Source organism: Halictus rubicundus, chromosome 10, assembly GCF_050948215.1.
Source record: "Halictus rubicundus isolate RS-2024b chromosome 10, iyHalRubi1_principal, whole genome shotgun sequence".
NCBI classification, from domain to species: domain Eukaryota; kingdom Metazoa; phylum Arthropoda; class Insecta; order Hymenoptera; family Halictidae; genus Halictus; species Halictus rubicundus.
The window spans coordinates 4,510,095-4,527,212 of NC_135158.1; the positions used below are offsets into that span (position 1 = coordinate 4,510,095).

General features: G+C 42.8%; 1 protein-coding gene across 4 annotated transcripts in view; it reads left to right on the plus strand.

Annotated features, from left to right (window-relative positions):
• LOC143358415 (sodium-coupled monocarboxylate transporter 1) overlaps positions 1-17,118 on the plus strand; it is a 67,332-nt gene that overhangs the window by 2,300 nt on the left and 47,914 nt on the right. The window contains exon 3 of one of the 4 annotated variants that reach the window (XM_076795553.1): positions 886-1,063. The exons of the other annotated variants lie outside the window; for them this stretch is intronic. The gene's annotated coding sequence lies outside the window, so the exon portion shown is untranslated. The remainder of the gene's footprint in view (positions 1-885; positions 1,064-17,118) is intronic. 4 annotated transcript variants of the gene reach the window in all.

Here is a 17,118-nt window from a genome sequence, read left to right on the forward strand (position 1 = left end):
CGCGGTGTCCCTTTTTAATCCACGGAGTTCCCCGAAACCCTGCTCGCGCCTAATCTCCTCGAAATTTTTACTTCGAGGGCCCAGCAGTTCGGGCGTGAACGCTCTTTCGGGCCTGTTGACGTTTGCGGTGATTGTTCGCTGGTATAGTGAATCGTAGGAGGACTCGAGGAGCTTAGGATGGTTTAGATGGTAGAACTTGTTGCGTAGACGGGGCTAGAAGTGATGCAGAACGATGCAGAAAGATATTTCAGTGAAACACGATACAGAAGATATAGAGAAGGTTGTGATTTGTGTGTTGATTGAATAGGTGTATAAATCGTTTAGTGGAAAGCAGATGCTTCAATCGTGGTGTACTGAATTTATGGAACAATTGCAATATAGGTATGATGCTAGATATTTTTTAGTAACGTTTCAATGATCAAGAATTGATTTTAGAGATGAAGCTTCTCGATCTGTGTTGCTTTTCAGCGAAACGACGTCACGTGACGAATTTTCTCCTGAGTCAGAGATATTTTAGGAAACAGCTACCGAAGTTCATAATGCTCGACCTCGGTGAATCAATGCACTTATTTATAGTTACTTCTGTTTGCTAGCTTAACGATCTACTAGAACTGTAAAATTCGTGGAACCAACGATAGATCTTAAATAATTAAATATTTCGACGTCGGTCTGATTCGCGAGCTATTGCCGAGTATGTATTCGATCGAAGGAGAACTCGATTGATCGTCCATGATGCTTGGCGTTGTAATTCCAAGTTACAAGCGGGAACCGGTGCCAAGAAAAGGGACAGAGGGTTCCGGGAAGGGGAAAGCGGGATTTTTCGGGTGTTGTTCGGGCTCGGAATCGATCGGACGTGTCACGGAGCTGGTCTGTTCCTTTGTGCAGGGATACGGAGGTCCTCGAAGGACACTCGGCGCTCGCGGAGCTTCGAGATATCGGGTTCGTTGCTTTGAAGGGGCCTGGGGACTCGGCTCGAACGGATGCTGGACACGCGGCGCGCTCGGGAATGAGAGGATCCACCGTGCGGAGGCGTCGTTGAACTCGGATTAAGAGGACCGAAGAGGTAACTGCGCTTCTTTGTCCCTCGTTTTTCCTTCTGTGACGCGCCGTGTTTACTGAAACGATGTTCCACCGATCCTCCGGATGCTTCTCGAATGCAAATCAATCGATCGATTTGTCGCGGTTCGGCGCCGGCTGTGATAGAGACGAACTTCAACGTCCGAGAAATAATATTTTTTATCATCGATAATATTCAATTATTTATGCGTGAAAAAGTCTACATCGACTTCGAGCATAAACCATCTGTTCGACTGGTTCTACATAATGGCAACCTGCAGATATTGACCTCCGTTTTACGATAACCGGTAGCCTGATCGACCTCTTAGCATAATAGGTTGCACAATCCACGCGAACAATTTAGGAAGCTTCTTGTTGTTATATTGAACGGCTCGTAGAACGTTTAATAAGATGAATAGACGTCTCTTTCGTTCAGGATTATGTAGATGAGAAGGTCGAGCTGTAAAATTCCCTGTTGCATGAACATCTGTGGTTATTGATGAATTATTTATAAAATGTGTACACGGAATAACGCTTCCTCGATCGAATACGTTTTCTTTTATGGTTAAGATTAAACTGCTAATATTGTTAGTAATAATAAAAGAAATGACAGAAAAATCAGGTTGAAACATTACATCTCCGAACGGTCTCTTTCGAATACGGAGAGGGCGAAATATTTCATGAGATCTTCTCGTTCATTCGAAAGGAATACTTAAAATCTAATAAAACACCCCTTTGTCAATTTATTCTGCAACGCTTCCCAGGACAGAAAGACAATTGCAATAATGATACGAAAGAAGAAGTACGCGAAATATTAGCATTTTTCTCCCTTCGACGTGGAATTTTCGGATGGTGATTTAAAATGGGAATCAGATTGCGGTATAACGAGAGCGGAAAAGTCTCTTGATGTTAAAGAAACGACTATTTACATAGAATTTGCGCAAACACGATATAACCAAAGGTGCGAATATTGCTGCAGGACGAAATGCTCGCGCACCTCGCACCGCTCTTTCGCAAATCGAACGGAATCGCATGCGATCCGAATGGAAAACGCTCGAGTTCCGCTCCGGGATTCTTCGTCCCGCTCGGCGGTCATTTGCGAGAGCGCGCATTACGCTTGTGCACGCGTGCACAGGCCTCTTCGGGATGAAACGAGCGTACCTACGAGTCTCATTATACTCGCAAATTTGTTCGATTGGCAGATACGGATTCCGGGCAGGAAACGCTCGGATATTAGCCATTAGCATCGAGGAACGCGATCAGCCGGCCGGATTTCAGGCGGCCATGATTATTCGTGTCGCGTGATTTTCTATTGTGCCGCGCTGAAATTCCCTCGAGAAATGCATAACCCGCCGCGGAATCGCGAGCCCCTAACGTCCCTCCCCGAACCAAGCCGGTTTTCACCGCTTTTCCGCGAGCAACGCCATTTTATTTTCGCTGTTTCCCTCCGGCTTGCCTTTATATTTAGATTAAGGGAAAAACGACGCGCCCGGATAAATTAAAACAAACGCGAGACTCGCTTCCGTTGCGCTCGCGGGTCCGACCACGATAATGGAACTAAATTATAGAAAGGAACAAAGAAAAATGAACGGCCTCCGGGATGAAACCGTGCTCTTCCCGATTTGATCGCGTTCCTGCCTGCGGATTCATCGATTCGTTCTCGTTTCGCCACTTCCACGGCCCGAAAAATGAATTTCCGATTTTTTGAGAAATTGGGGATGTCGAAACTGTTATTACTTTGTGAGGAAGAGTCGTTCGACGATGAACCCGAGGCTCGTTCCTCACAGCATCATTCATTTCCTCCCAAACAATTTTTCCACGATGCAGCCGGTGCGAAACTGAAGCCATATTTTCCCCAAAAATTAGGCAAATTCAAACATCTCTGGAAACATTGAAAAATTGTTTTCGTGACTTTTTTCTATTATGTATTTGAAGAGTGAAGCTTCCCTTTTCCAACCACGTAAAAAGAATTGAGGTACGATTTTTTGTTACTGTTTTATGGGACAAAATAGAGGTACAAGTTATACAAGTGAACCTTGGAAAGAATTGGAAGAGTTCAGATTTATTTTTGGAACCACAAACTTTCCAATGTTTATTCCACTGAATAAATTAGTATGATTTTATCGAATTTTTGAGATTACTTGGGCTGCAATCAAAGTGCTGACGTTGTCGATAGATTTTTTTTTCAAGTAATTATCTTTGAATTGAAGAAACGTTAATGGTCTTTATTTGTTCGTTTAATTTATCTTTCTCTTCGAACGATTATGGGAACCGTTGTTGTTGTAATTGGAAAGACATCTGCTTATTTTCCAACGAGTAGAATAATAAGCACGAGATAAGGAAGATTCTAGATGTAGATACTAGTTCCGTTAATCCTGAGACATACGTCAGCAGAATCTTTAAGAGTCAATTTGTCAAACCTTAAGCCTTGCGTGATTAGATCGAACGGCGGCTTAATTCGTTTCCTTGTTCGCTTTCGGTTGTTAATGTGTTGCCGGCATCACGAGAGGTACTGTTACTGATAAATTATTCTGGAATTGTGAAACAATTCGTTGTAACCAGTATTCACCGTTTCTTTTCCTCTTTTGTATTCTAAATGGACTGGGATTCATATCCATGAGTTGACTATTCTTTTTAATGAAAAAGTCACGTATCATCGACGTCTTTTCTACAGTTCTCCAAAAATTGCAATTATTTTTAATAACTTCGTACAAAAATTCCGCACAAAATCATCTCCACAGTTCAAACAACCGTTATTTAAAAAATGAGAACACTCGTTTTACCATACCACACGACTTCCACGTGAAGAAAATTTCAGAAAAACGTTCCAAACGAACGAGACAAAATTTCCCACGCATTCTGCAACAATGAACGCATCGCTGACTCATTTTGTTTTTCGTAGAAGAAACGGGAGAAAGAGCTCTTCGAGAGAAAGCGTCCGTCCCGAACGAAAACACCGCGCAGAATTGCATCAACCTCGAATAGTTTGTGTCAGAAGATCGTCGCCAAACTGGCCGGTCGGTCTGCGTTCCGAGTGTAAAAATAGTTGTCGATATAGCGGGCTCGAGAAATAGACGTGCGACGCTCAAACTCCTCTTGTCCTTCACGCGCCACGTGTTTACCTGTCCGCAGAGGCGCGAAAACAGGTTTGCGGAGGAGACGAACTTCCTACGGCTTGGCGCCATGGCGAGGATTCCTCCCATGGGACGAATCGGCTCTCGGTTGTTCCCATGGACCATCGACTCTCGATTCTCCCGCTCGTTCGCCCAGAAAATTATCGGGAATCCACCGTCCAGTTCTCGTTTGCGCGTTCATGGCTAAATGAATAGGGGGAACGTCACACAGTGAAACCACTAACAGAATTTAAAAATATTCTCGTATCATTTTCAACTTATCAAGCCTGTTGAGGTAGAAAATAAATTTGTAGTTTATTAAAGCTGCTTTTACTAGTTAACTTCCTGTTTCATTTCAGTTTGCTTCAATCGTGGTAAAAAATTTGTATTTTCTCTCAAGATTCACAGTCTATCAACGACCCTTCCTGCGTGTTTATTTCTCGTCAGTTTGTTGCAATTGAGACCCACTTTGAACTTTGTCAATACTGTTTTAAATTAAGCAAAACTGAGTCTACCTCTTCTGCATTGGGTAAAAATGCGCGCAGACAATTAACCAAACTCGAAAAAAATAAATGCAGGGTAATAAAAGTCCGCTTAGGAATTTGATAACGCGAATCCGGTCTGCCGCAGCGGGTAGAACCGGGTACTGAAAAAAAAGGGAACCCATAAAAAATAACAGAACGAAAAAGAGCCGAGTCGTGCTGACTGCGGCACGCGTTTAGCATTTTTTTATGCCGTCAGATGTGCCGGTTGTCTCCCTTTTTATAGACGATTATTGCGAAAAGTTCGCGTGCCGCGGGCAACGGCAGTGGCTGTGGAAGAAAACCACCTACCTTCGAAAGTATGGATATTAAGGAGTCTCCGTTTCGGTCCTGAGATGAAATCTGGCCGGGTTGTAACAGCTAGAAGAAATTTTCTTTATTAATGCCCCGTGGAAGTTTTCTGGCCGGGCAACCTCGGAACGCAGGGCCGACCTTTTCTCTCGCTCGTGATAGAAATAAATGTGCCCGCCGACATCCTTCTCCTGTCTTCGTGTTCTTCGTCGGCAAGAGCCACGCAGTTGGGAGCAAGATAATTGAACAGCTTGAGGAAATTGAGCCCGCGAAAGGGAAGAGATTTGGACGGTGCCCCTTCGACCCACGTCACTTTCCCAATTTATTTGTAAATGTGTTCATCTTCTCCGGACTGGACGCCGCCTCGCTTCCGTTTCGACTTTGTTTCTTTGTTCGCGATATTTTCATACTTTCCTGGCCGCGGAAACAACAATCTTGATCGTTTATTCACTTGCGAAATAAACACTCCAAAACTTTGCTGACGGTTTCAACCTAATATGAAATGAATTAACAATTGAGCTAGAGACAGTTTACACTGAGAGTAAAATAGGTACACTAGGATTTAGTGTATAGGTTTAGCATGTCTTCGGTGTGTATGCAGGATATTCATGTGTGTCATTTTTGTATTTAATGTATGTTGTATTGTACTTTGTGTTATTCCAGTATCGATGGCATTCAAAATACGACGGAACCTTAAAAAAGTTTCGCTGATCAATTTTTAACACGTCATTGGAAAGAGGAAACATCCCTTTACAAGATCACATTAAAACAATTCATGAAAAAAATTTTTCCAACTCCTTAGAATTTTTTGAATTTGTCTAATTCCAAAGGAAGAAAAGCAACCGCTCACTCCGAAGTCATTCGCTCATTCTTTTGATAAATAAAAAGGGTGACTGAGAAAACTAAATCCACTTCAAGGGTGCGAAAGTAGACACTTTATCCTATAAAACATGCATAGAACGAATGCCGTGCGATTCTTTTACACGAAGCTACACAATTTCGAAATTCCGCAATTGTTCACGGCCACGAATTAATTTGAGCATCGGGTGCTCCGAGTCGGGGATTGTTTTACAGGCGCTGTCGTTTCCCGGGCGATTAGCTGCGCTCTTTGAAATGATTATAAAAGCTGGCGTGTTCCGCCTGTGAGCCGAGCAATTATTCCGTAACACTCTGTTTCGATTTCGCCGAGCGAGATACGATACCGTTTGACGGGCACCGTTGCGTCGGCCTTGCAGAGGAAGAATTTTATTCCTCACAGTTTTTCTCCATTCGAACGCGTACCAGCTCCCCTACGTATCGCAACACTTTTTTTCCGGGGCTTGGTCTCTGTAACAAGAGAACTCTGTATTCAATTAGCCGAGTACCACACATCCCCCTCCCCTACCTTTTTTATCCAGGTTCGCCAGGAATTTCAGGCGAATTGCACCTTCCCGTGACCGATTTTCCTATTTCTTTTTCTCCCTATGATGTACACGCGTTCGCAGCTCGCCTTTTGCACAGCTCCGCCCATCGGGAACGATCGATAGCCGCTGTTCGAGCGAAACGGGACGGGTTCGTGAACGGATTCGTCGGATTAAGTCATCGCGAAAATTACTCGTCGGTCATGCCAGTCGGGGACGAATGATATAGCACGACAAAAGTACCCCGCGGGCTCCTGTACAGAGTGCAAATGATTTAATCGAGGCGTGGCGGAGGATGGGTCCACGCGGACCCATTATGCAATCACGTCGACCAAAGTTTCTGGCACCGGGCTCGTCAACTTTTTAATTAGATAGGCTCTGCAAAATTATTTTCGACAGCGATCCTACACGAAGATAAATCATTTTAATGTCTCTACATTTTAAAAAAATGGGTGGGTTTATCTGGACCCAGAGCATCTTCCTCTAAGGGACCATTTTAAATGAAGCTTCTAACATCAATTAATGTCTAAATTTTTATTTTATGCATGGTTCAACCTGGACTAATACGGTTATAATTTTCCACCAGAACAAAGTCAATTCAATGTAATTTCGTTGCTCTTTTAACAGCATTCTCGTGTAAAATAATTACCCGGAATTAATTGAGACACGCTGGCTTAAGACTTCCCGTTTAATATGAAGTGGCAGTGTTCCTAAAAAAAATCGCTAAAATTAAAATTAATAAATCTTGTCGGGCAAGGTCTCACGCCCTGGTTCCGCAGGGTCCAGCGAGGTTTAACGATTAACGACATCAGCCCCGGTCCTAGTCATTCACAGTTTCCGTCGTCGACCCGGTTTTTCATCGGGAGAAGCATCACTTAGTCCTTTAATTAGAACGCTTGTTTCTTGTCGTCGCCGTGGAAGGCTGTGCGTCAACTGTAATACAAAAGGCGCTTCGACAGGGGGCTTGTTTATTAAAACAGGGAAGCGCACTTTGCGTCGCGACGACGATGCGCTGCCGAGTTCCCCGGCAACATCCGCTGTCATTCTTTCTCCTTTTCTCTTCATCCATCCATCTCCATCCCGAGTCTATACACGTAGACACTCAGGTCTCTCGCTTTGCGAAGCTGAAAGAGCGCGATAAAAATACAGTTCGCGCGACAATAGCCGGGCATTAACTTTTCACCGTCTTGCCAAGCCACTGCCTTCTTCGCGCATTTCCCGCTCGCCGTCTTCGTCCATTACCGCCCGGCAATTCCTCCGGGAATTCCGCGACGGAATGCTCTAATTGAAATTTTCGATGAAATTGATTCCGCGTCGAGAAATCAAACGGAAACTTCTGCACGACGGCGAAGTAGAATCGACGGAGGAGGTTAGTTCGAAAGTTCTATTGTGTGACTCACTTTCTATGTGGGTGCCGGGTTACGAGTCGATTGGGTGATTAGTGGAAGAGTTATCGACTAATAAGCGAGTCAATCGAGAGGAAAACGCGTAGCAGATATGGCCTTGCCACCCTTATGGGAACGATAGTGATCAAATTCTGGGGTGACATGCCGGGGGATGAAACTGGGGTTGTCTTCACGGGTCAGAGTGCAGAGAAAATCGGAGAAATCTGCGGGGGAAAAATTATTTTCTGAGGTATGGTAGCTGTCTAAGACCAAATGTTACTGAAACAGGAGCTGAACTTTTGACATTAAAATAAAATCTGTACAACTTATCTCTCGGTGTCGGTAGTAGGTCAGACGATGATAGGACTGTTTCTGATGGTATACCTAAAATTTCAAGCTAATTGGTGCAGCACTTTATTCTTAATTGTGACAATCATATGCGAAAACGTGGTTGCCTGAAAAACGAACTTTGCAGTTTGAGGTTACGCCAATAAAATATAACTTTGAAAATATTACGAATACCAACTTAAAATTGCACAGAGATCTTCCTGAAGAATTAATCTACAAGATCCACTGATAAATTAATTTTCAGCGCCAAAAAAAAAGAGACTTACCCTTTGAATAATGCACGAGTCCACGAAGCAAACACGGTCCCGATTTTCGGTGCGTCAGGTTCGAAACAAGAAAGGGACTCGTAACAAGAAGCTTTTAATTCGGCCGGAAAAAGCTTGCAGCCACTTTGGGCTCGTTCGAGCGTAGCACAAATCACGTGTGACCACGAGGGGCGGAAGGGGTTGGTCCTTCGTCCTCGTGATGGCGCATATCCCCGGGCCCGAATTAGCCGACCGGTCGGAGGATTAATTAAAAAGTTTCGAGCCCAGGCAAAGTTAGCCCGCCGTCCCCCACTCCCCCACCCCCGAAAAACACCGGGCAAAGTGGCTCGTCGCGCTTCACCGGTTTAATCGTTGACTCGCATACATTTCCCTTCATTCGGTCACCGAAAGGGGGTTGACGGTTCCGGCCGTGGCGGGGGTGGTTTCGGGTTTTGCGGGGGCGGGAACGGATTTCCCCGAGAACTGTGAATTTCGAGCCGGGTCAGCTGCGATCCTATCGGCGGCTATACCTGTTTTCCAGGCCCGAGGATTCCGTGTTTGACAAGTATAACCATAATATAGTGAAACCGGTACTCTAGCGAAAAAAAAAGTACAAACACACGCTGACTCAGCTGTTTGTCGTCGAGAGCTGTCAGCGGTGATTTAGTCACGGTTTAGCTCGGGAAGTGAGTGGAAATTTTATTAATTTGAATTCTACCAGATCGAAATTTTGATTTTGTTTACGTTGTAAGAAAATGTGAGTAGTGTGATTAATGCTTTTGGGTTCAATTTGGGCTTCATACTTAAGCTGGGGCATTAAAAAAAATCGTACATCAACTTTTTTCAATGTCGTTGTAGAGAGGATACTTCAATCTTCAAATCTGTTGTAAATTCGGTCGGGAAACAAATTTTTTAACGATTTTACAGACGTTTGAATTTGCACAATTTTCGAGAAAAATACGTAAGAACATGTCTTCAGTTTTCGATCAACTGTAGCCTGGAAAATTTTTCTTCAGAAGAATGAATAAGAGGCTATGAAAGTAGAGGCTTCAAGCTTTAAAATGAGTACAGACTTATTGTCGTGCGGTGTTTTTTCACGAAATTATACGAGCTTGAATATTTTAACGACTCTTCGATACTCGGAAATCGTGTTCATGTATGTAGAGCCAACGTAAATAAATTAAAAGTGTAATTACGTATTTAATGCGGTTCTGGAATAATATTTAAATGTATTATGAACAGCATGGAATGATCTACGAGCTCTTTCCAGCAGGAATGCTGACTCGTTCCCCGGTGCATTGGTCGGATCGATGCACTCTTTCGCTGTGGAACAGCACGGACATCCCATAACCCGTCGATTATTTGATAAGTAGATAATATATTTTGTACGATGCAGGGCGAATGAAATAAACAACCGTAATTAATGAATATAATATTATATTATGTAAACGGGGCGCTGCGGTTTCGGGGTTTGAATCGATTCGCGCGATAATATTATCCGATGGTTGCGCGATGAAAATCTGTCAACGTTCTTTCCGGTTTTGCGGTGGTTTTACTGTTGATCTCGAGATATTGTAAACCGAACGCAGTTATATATTGCCGTACGAATTTCCGTGCTGCAGAGCCGAGCTAATTGCGATTCCTGTTGAATTTTCAATTATTGCGATTTTCGATCGAGGTTTTTTATTATCGCAGTCGACTTTTGAAAAAAGACATTGCTCTTGCAGCTGTGAGAAAAACTTGTAGGGGAGAAGCTTCTTATTGCTTCTTATTGTCACCATCATTTTATAACTAAAGAATTTCATTATAATGATCATCCATTATAATTTCACAAGGTACATTTAGTGTATAATTCTTTTTACATACGTAGAACATATTGACACTTTCTAGTGACGCCACTAAAACATTTTATTCATAAAACATGTCATTATTTATTTGACCTTTTCACGGTTAAAAAACAAATATGTCCAGTTTAAGAGGTACTGATAAAAACAATATAAAATATCACTGAAAAGTTGAGTAAATTTGCCGACATTTTTATTATATATTTTTTTTTTCTAAACATGACAAAATTAAAAGGACCAACCAAAAAGCTCATTGTGCATTCTTAAAAATTTTGCACGCTGTATATTCTTTCTCTAAGCTTGAGAAAATATATTTGTGGGGGGTTAAGGGGTTTCCCATTGGCTTCCTAGCGTCCAGGAGTATTTTCATCCCCCGAAAAGCTATCGGCCGTGACAACCGCTTCCCGTTCAAGGAAGAAGTTAACAGTTCTAGTAATTTCCTTCGCATCCATCGCGAAACGGGCTTGCGGGATCGTCAGTCCCGGCACGTACGCTCGACTTGCGATTTCGATATCCCGTTACAGGCAGCAAATATTTGCGTACGAGAGGTGCGCTCGCCTGCGGGGGCGGTTGTTGTGTCTGTTCCACGGGGCAGCGCTCGAATCTTTTCCACCGCTGAGATTTGTTGACCCGTCAACCCCTTAACCGAGCAAGAATCCAGACTCTCTGCTGTCTGTGGATATTTGCTGGACCCCCGGATCTCTCGTTCCTAAATTTTCTCACTCCTTGCTACGTGTGTTTCGACGCCGTTGCCCGAATGTTCAGTGTATCAAACGCGATTGCCGTTCCTTTGCAACGCTCTGTTTGCGAGATGTTTGCAAAATGTACAGAACATGCTACAGGGAACGCTGGATTACTATTTTCCTCTTCTGTTGACGACACCTTCAACTTTTACATGCTGTTAAAATCACTAATAAATTTTTGTCTTCCCTTCAGTGGGCCTTATAGATCTTGTTACACATTTTTAAAGTATACAGACTATTTTAATTCCGTCGATTTTCTACTTCAAATTTTCAGTTATTTTTCTATTTTTCCATCTTGAAGAAAAATAATTAGTTAACATTCAAGATTTGTAACTAATGATTTTCCCAGTAATTATTTTTTCTAGCTCATTAAATATGAGACTCTAAAACAGCCAATGAATGTCAGAAAATGTTTCCTGTATATCTTGCCATTCTAATTGAGTTTCGGCGCCATACTAACAAGCATACTACACAGGCGACAACCAAAGCGTTAATAAATGATGTACATCTCATCGCTCCGCTAAGTAATTGAGTTTTATTAACTCTTCGTCTCAAATGGTCGAGTCACTCTGCTAATAAAGATCGCAAACTGCATTCAGCAAATAAACACTTCGTCTTTCAAGTTCCAATGAAACACTGTTTTTTAAAAATAAACTGCATACGTTTACCGCAGACGTAAATACTCATGCTATTAGGAAGCAATAATTTTAACAAAATCCAATAAACTTCGGCACTCAGATCCAGTCGAATAAACCATAAAATAATAGAAAACAAAGGTCAATTTCCGTACAGTCCTCTTCTAAAAAAGATGAACCAACAAAAATAAAAATTTACAAAATCTCCGTGAAAATTAGACTCATCCAGCAACAACCCATTTTAAATTTATTCTTCCCTACGGGACGAACATTGGAAAGTTTATCGATTGCGAAAGGGTAGACCCAACCTTCCAGATGCCCCACATTTAATCTTCAAAGCGAACGCAGCCTTACACCGACCGAAACAAGCAGACAAAAAAGCTGCACAGCCCTCTGTTCCCCAGCGAATTATTAAATAATAAGGCATCCCCGAAGAATGCAGTAGCAAGAGAAACAAGCCAATGGGTTAGCAGTAAAAAGAATTCAGAAGCTCTCGCCGAGGAAGTTGAATCCGCTTTGAAGCAGGCTAAGAAGGGCCGTCGACACTGAAGGAGCAGCGGTTCCGTATACTTTTTCCCCGGTGCACGCACCGCGGTGGCCGACTCCGAGGAGGGCAGTTGCGTAAATAGCTGCGCCATTGTTTGCATTCCCTGCACCGATTGTCGATTTTTCGCTGTTCTTAAGTTCCACTCCGTTCGTGTTCGAGAGTGTAAACACCGACGGCAATAAACAGTTGGTTGCGCAACCGGAAACACGGTTTTCAATCGGCGGCCGATGAATGAGCGCAGAAACCGCGTCGAAGATGGCTTATTAATTATGAGTATTATAGTCTAACGGATCCAACGATTCCATTTTTCTCTACGTGCATCGAAAGTGCAATATTTTAAAGACATGCTCCAACAATTTCATAATGATATTCCAAAAAATAACGAAATCACAGCTGATTTAGTGTAAGTCATTTAGGAAGAACACGGTTCTTCAAAGGTCACTCTCTCGGAATCATGTTTTCCGAACTAATTTTCACTATACCTCGAAAACCACTTTGCCAATCGAACTCAAATTTTGCACACATCTTCAGCACATATGTGGCTACCATCCAGACCACAGTCACGCCAGAATAATTCTTTTTCGAATTTTGACAGCCTCCTAAAGACGACAAATGAACAAACGTTACGAATATCAGAAAAATAAGTAGCTCAATGCAAAAATGAATAAATTGGTGAGAAAGGTCGAAACTGATTCGACATAGAAACAGAAAGAGTTAAACTGTAAAGATTCCCGATCCGATTAGAAGATGAATCGAGGGCAGGGATTCACGGAAGAGAGAGGTGCGCTCCGTCTCGGATAAAGAAATTTAATTGCGCAAACAGGAACGGACGTGAATTAAATGAAAGTTTCAGACTCGAACGGGCTCGGAATATCATTAAGAAGTTTAATTAAGTTCAGCCAAAACAAATTCCCATCGCAGAAACGTTGTGTCTCGTCTATTCCGCGGAACGGACCCTCCATTCTCCTTTCATATCTGCCCGGTTTTCAGTTTCGAGGCGAGAGCAACGGGGCCTGTCCTCACCAAATTGAGCTAACTTCCATCGTTATCTTTTAAACTTAGGCGAAGGAGAGTCGCGTACATTCTAATACGGGGGTTAAACTGGCATTATGAGCGCGACTTCGCCGTTATTAAGCGACATTAAAGTCTATCGCCGGCCGGCCTCCTCTGGCGGCGACGTTGGAGTCCTTGCGTGTGGACCCCGGATCGTCCTTGTGACCTCGTCTCGATTCATCTAGCACTATAAAATTGGTGAACTGACTCGACATTTATCAGCATCGATAGCCAAAATTGAGAAGATTACTTTAAGGTTGTTAGACAATTCGGAATTTGTACAGTTGTTTAATTTTTATCATTATTTTTACGATACGATCCATAGACCTCTTCGACACACAATTCACGAGCATTAGCACAGTCTATGGCTTCCTTTTTCAATTTCTCTAAACATTTTTTTTAAAGCATTTGACAATGACTATAGCTTCATTTATCAATTCTTTAATCAACCGACAGACATTGACTATTAATAAAGATCAGGAGAAGAAATATGAACCGAATCGCTCAATGGACAATAGCCATGAAGAAACGTCACGAAAGAAAATATGAACCATTTAGAACATGTAAAAAATATAATCACTGTCCTCGTTCCAAAAATCTCTGAAAAATGATTTACTGCCTCTTTTAACTTCAAGCTCGGCGTAAAAAAAACGGCAGCCGAGTATATTTTCTTTCTGTCCATCTGCTGCGTGCAATTACGCTGCCAGCGGTCTAAACAATTTTAACAGTTGAATTAATCGCACCGGTGCGGGGATCTCTTGCCGCAAAATTGCGGATCGATTTCCCGCCAACGGAACCGTTCGCGCTATCCATCAATGGGCCGAAAAGTTAGCGAAATTGATGAGCGAAACGTAGAGACGGGCTCCAGGTACCCTTTTTTTCGGTGCCAGAATTGATTCCGGCAGAGATCGATCAGGTTCGAACTTAGAATGTAAACAGTGAATCCGTTTCTCTATATACAGTGTAGCAAAATATAAGCCGCAAAAATGGTTCAATTAGTGCGCCTGCGGCTACCCGATCTACGTTCGGTACGATCGACGCGGTCACAAGAAAATAGTAGCGCTACACGATCTATGTCGCAGCACGGACCCGAGAAATGAACTTAGATCAAGACTTTATTGTGTTACCATAATCAATTGAAATGCGATATTGTTAGCTTCGGAGTTGATTTTCTCCAGCAGTTAGGAACCCTCCAGTACACCGTTCGACGAGCGACCGAGGCTGAGAATGATAGGCTACCCCGAGATCTACGGATCTACGAAAAGAAAACAAGGAATCGGCGGTAGCCTTGTGCCTGGGAGAACTTCAATTACACGGTCAGCGCGGCACGCGACGAGCCACGCCGGTTCTCCGGAGCGGATTTCAGCGCGCGCGCGTTGCGCAACTGTCCTCTTCGAATCCTGACCACCGGTCACCCCGTCCGTTCTTGCTTTTTTTCCCGATTGCCGGCCGAGCCGGAATAAAGCCATTACCGAAGGTAATTATTTCTCTGGCCGTTTGTTATACACGTGTCATTAACGGCGGCGAACGATTGCCACCGGCGGCGTAGCGTGCAATTTTCGTCTTCCGCGTAATCATCGAATCGGTCGCGACTGTCTTCGCCGTTCTCCTGTCATCTCTCTTTCTCTCTCTCTCTCTATCTCTCTATCTCTCGGTTTATCATCGCGGAGCTGGTGCTCTGGTGCGACAAAAATTAGACTTGATTGCCCGGCAATCTGCGGGACGCGTCGTTAGATTATGCAAATTCTGGAAATCGCTTTCCGGGACTGTGAAATTAGACGAAACTTCGTTTTTGCGAACACGAGAATGAAAGAGCAATAAACATTGTGAACGTGAAAGAAAATATCCGAGCCAGTAAATACGACTTTCCCGATAACTCTAACAGCAGCGTTACGATAAACGAGCTGGCGCGAAGCAACTCGAAAATCCACGAAATTCGCAGAGTTTATCCGCGGTTCCAATGACCTCCGCGATTATCAGACCACTCGTTTCTCTTATTATCGCCGGAGAGAAACTTGCTAGAACTTCGATAATTATAATATGAACCCGAGGCCGCGCGATTTCGCCTATTAATTGTAATTAATTAGTCACAGCGGGGAACACACAATATGTCTACGGGGTTCTATGTGTACTATACACTCCCACTCGATCTCCTTATCTCGACAAATTTCGGGAGCAACGGGCCCGGGCACGCAGCCGTGATACTCGCGGCGAGAAATTGATAACAGTGTCTCTCCATTTGGGAGCACGATAACGAGAGAAATCACGCGCTGCCGATCGTTGTTCACGCGTTTGGCCAGACACGCACGTGACGACTTATCTGGCGGCCAGTTATACAATACCGATCGATGATAAACATCGATAAGACGGCTCAAGACGGTTGAGGTTCCGGTCGATCGATTCCTCGCTGCAGCGGTATCAGTTTACTTTCTGTGGCTCTGTAAGCAGAAAAATGTCGTTGAAAAATTTATTTGATCCTGCTTCGGTAGGAACATTTAGTCGATCTTGTTCGGTTGAAAAAGAATACTTGATCTCGTTCGATTAAAAAAATACATTCGATTTTGTTCGATTAAAAAAAAATACTTCATTTTGTTCGTCTGAAAAAAAGAAATGTAACTTACTGGTGTCAATGCACTATTCTTTACATTAACACCTTTCGATAGGATCATTTTTACAAGACTCGTGAGGGAGGCTCCGTTTTTAACAATTTCCTAGATGCCAAAGAATTTAGATATTCATCGAGCATGCAATTTTAATGTACAAATTTAATATACATGTGCATGAAACAATATTTTCTCCTTCTAATATGGACTGAAGAATATTCATAAATCCAATTTAATATCGTCCTGTCACGGATGCAGTATTACGAAACAATTGCATACGATTAAGAGTAAGCATTCTCATTATAATGCATTTACATTATAAATCAATGGTATATGATTAAAATGGAAATTCTAATTAGAATGTATTTATATTATAATTCAATGGTTCAAAATTTGAAGTAATAATTTCAGTAACAATGTATTTATATTATAATTCAATGGTTCAAAATTTGAAGTAATAATTTCAGTAACAATGTATTTATATTATAATTCAATGGTTCAAAATTTGAAGTAATAATTTCAGTAACAATGTATTTATATTATAAATGAAAGATTTAAAATTAATTGAAAAATTCCTCATATCGTGCAGCTCTAATGCATTTTTGCAAGTGAATAGCATAAACACAAAACTGAAAATTCTAATAATGTATTTAGACGAGAAATTAATACAGTCAAATCCAAACTAAAAATTCCAGTTATAAAGACTGTAATTCACGAAAAGACTGAGCTGGGTAAATAGTAATTGAAGAGGCGACCTCCGGCGAATTCGATGACGGTAGCAAATTTCGGAAACCACGCGCAACAAACAAGTTTCGGCTCACCTGGCCATTCGTTTCCGCGCGTCTTTCCTGCGGTCGGCTGTAAAATACACGCTCTTTAAAAGTTAAACCTTGTTAGCCGCGCTCGTCAGCGGCTATTCAGGCGACAGAGTCACAGTTTTTCGGGTCACGCCTACCTCCTGCTCGCCAATCCCTTTTCAGTATCAGAATGTTCCCGCACATGATGATTTCCCGGCACGGAACAAACCGACGTTCGATGACTCCTCCAGCGAGAGCGTTGATTACGCGGGAGGTCGACTTTATCTTCCCAACTCGATAAAACTAAAGCCGATCCGCGAGCTTTTCAGTCGCCCGCTATTTGTACGCGCGGTTCGATTGGTTTCGTACAGAAATAAATCACCGGAAACGGGAAGAACTGGTCCGATCGAACTGGTTCCGTCGAACTGGAACAGGTACGAAGACGTGCTGCCACGACGAACGTGTCGTTTGTACGCGACTTGGACGTTTATGATTGATTCAACGAATCGTTCACTT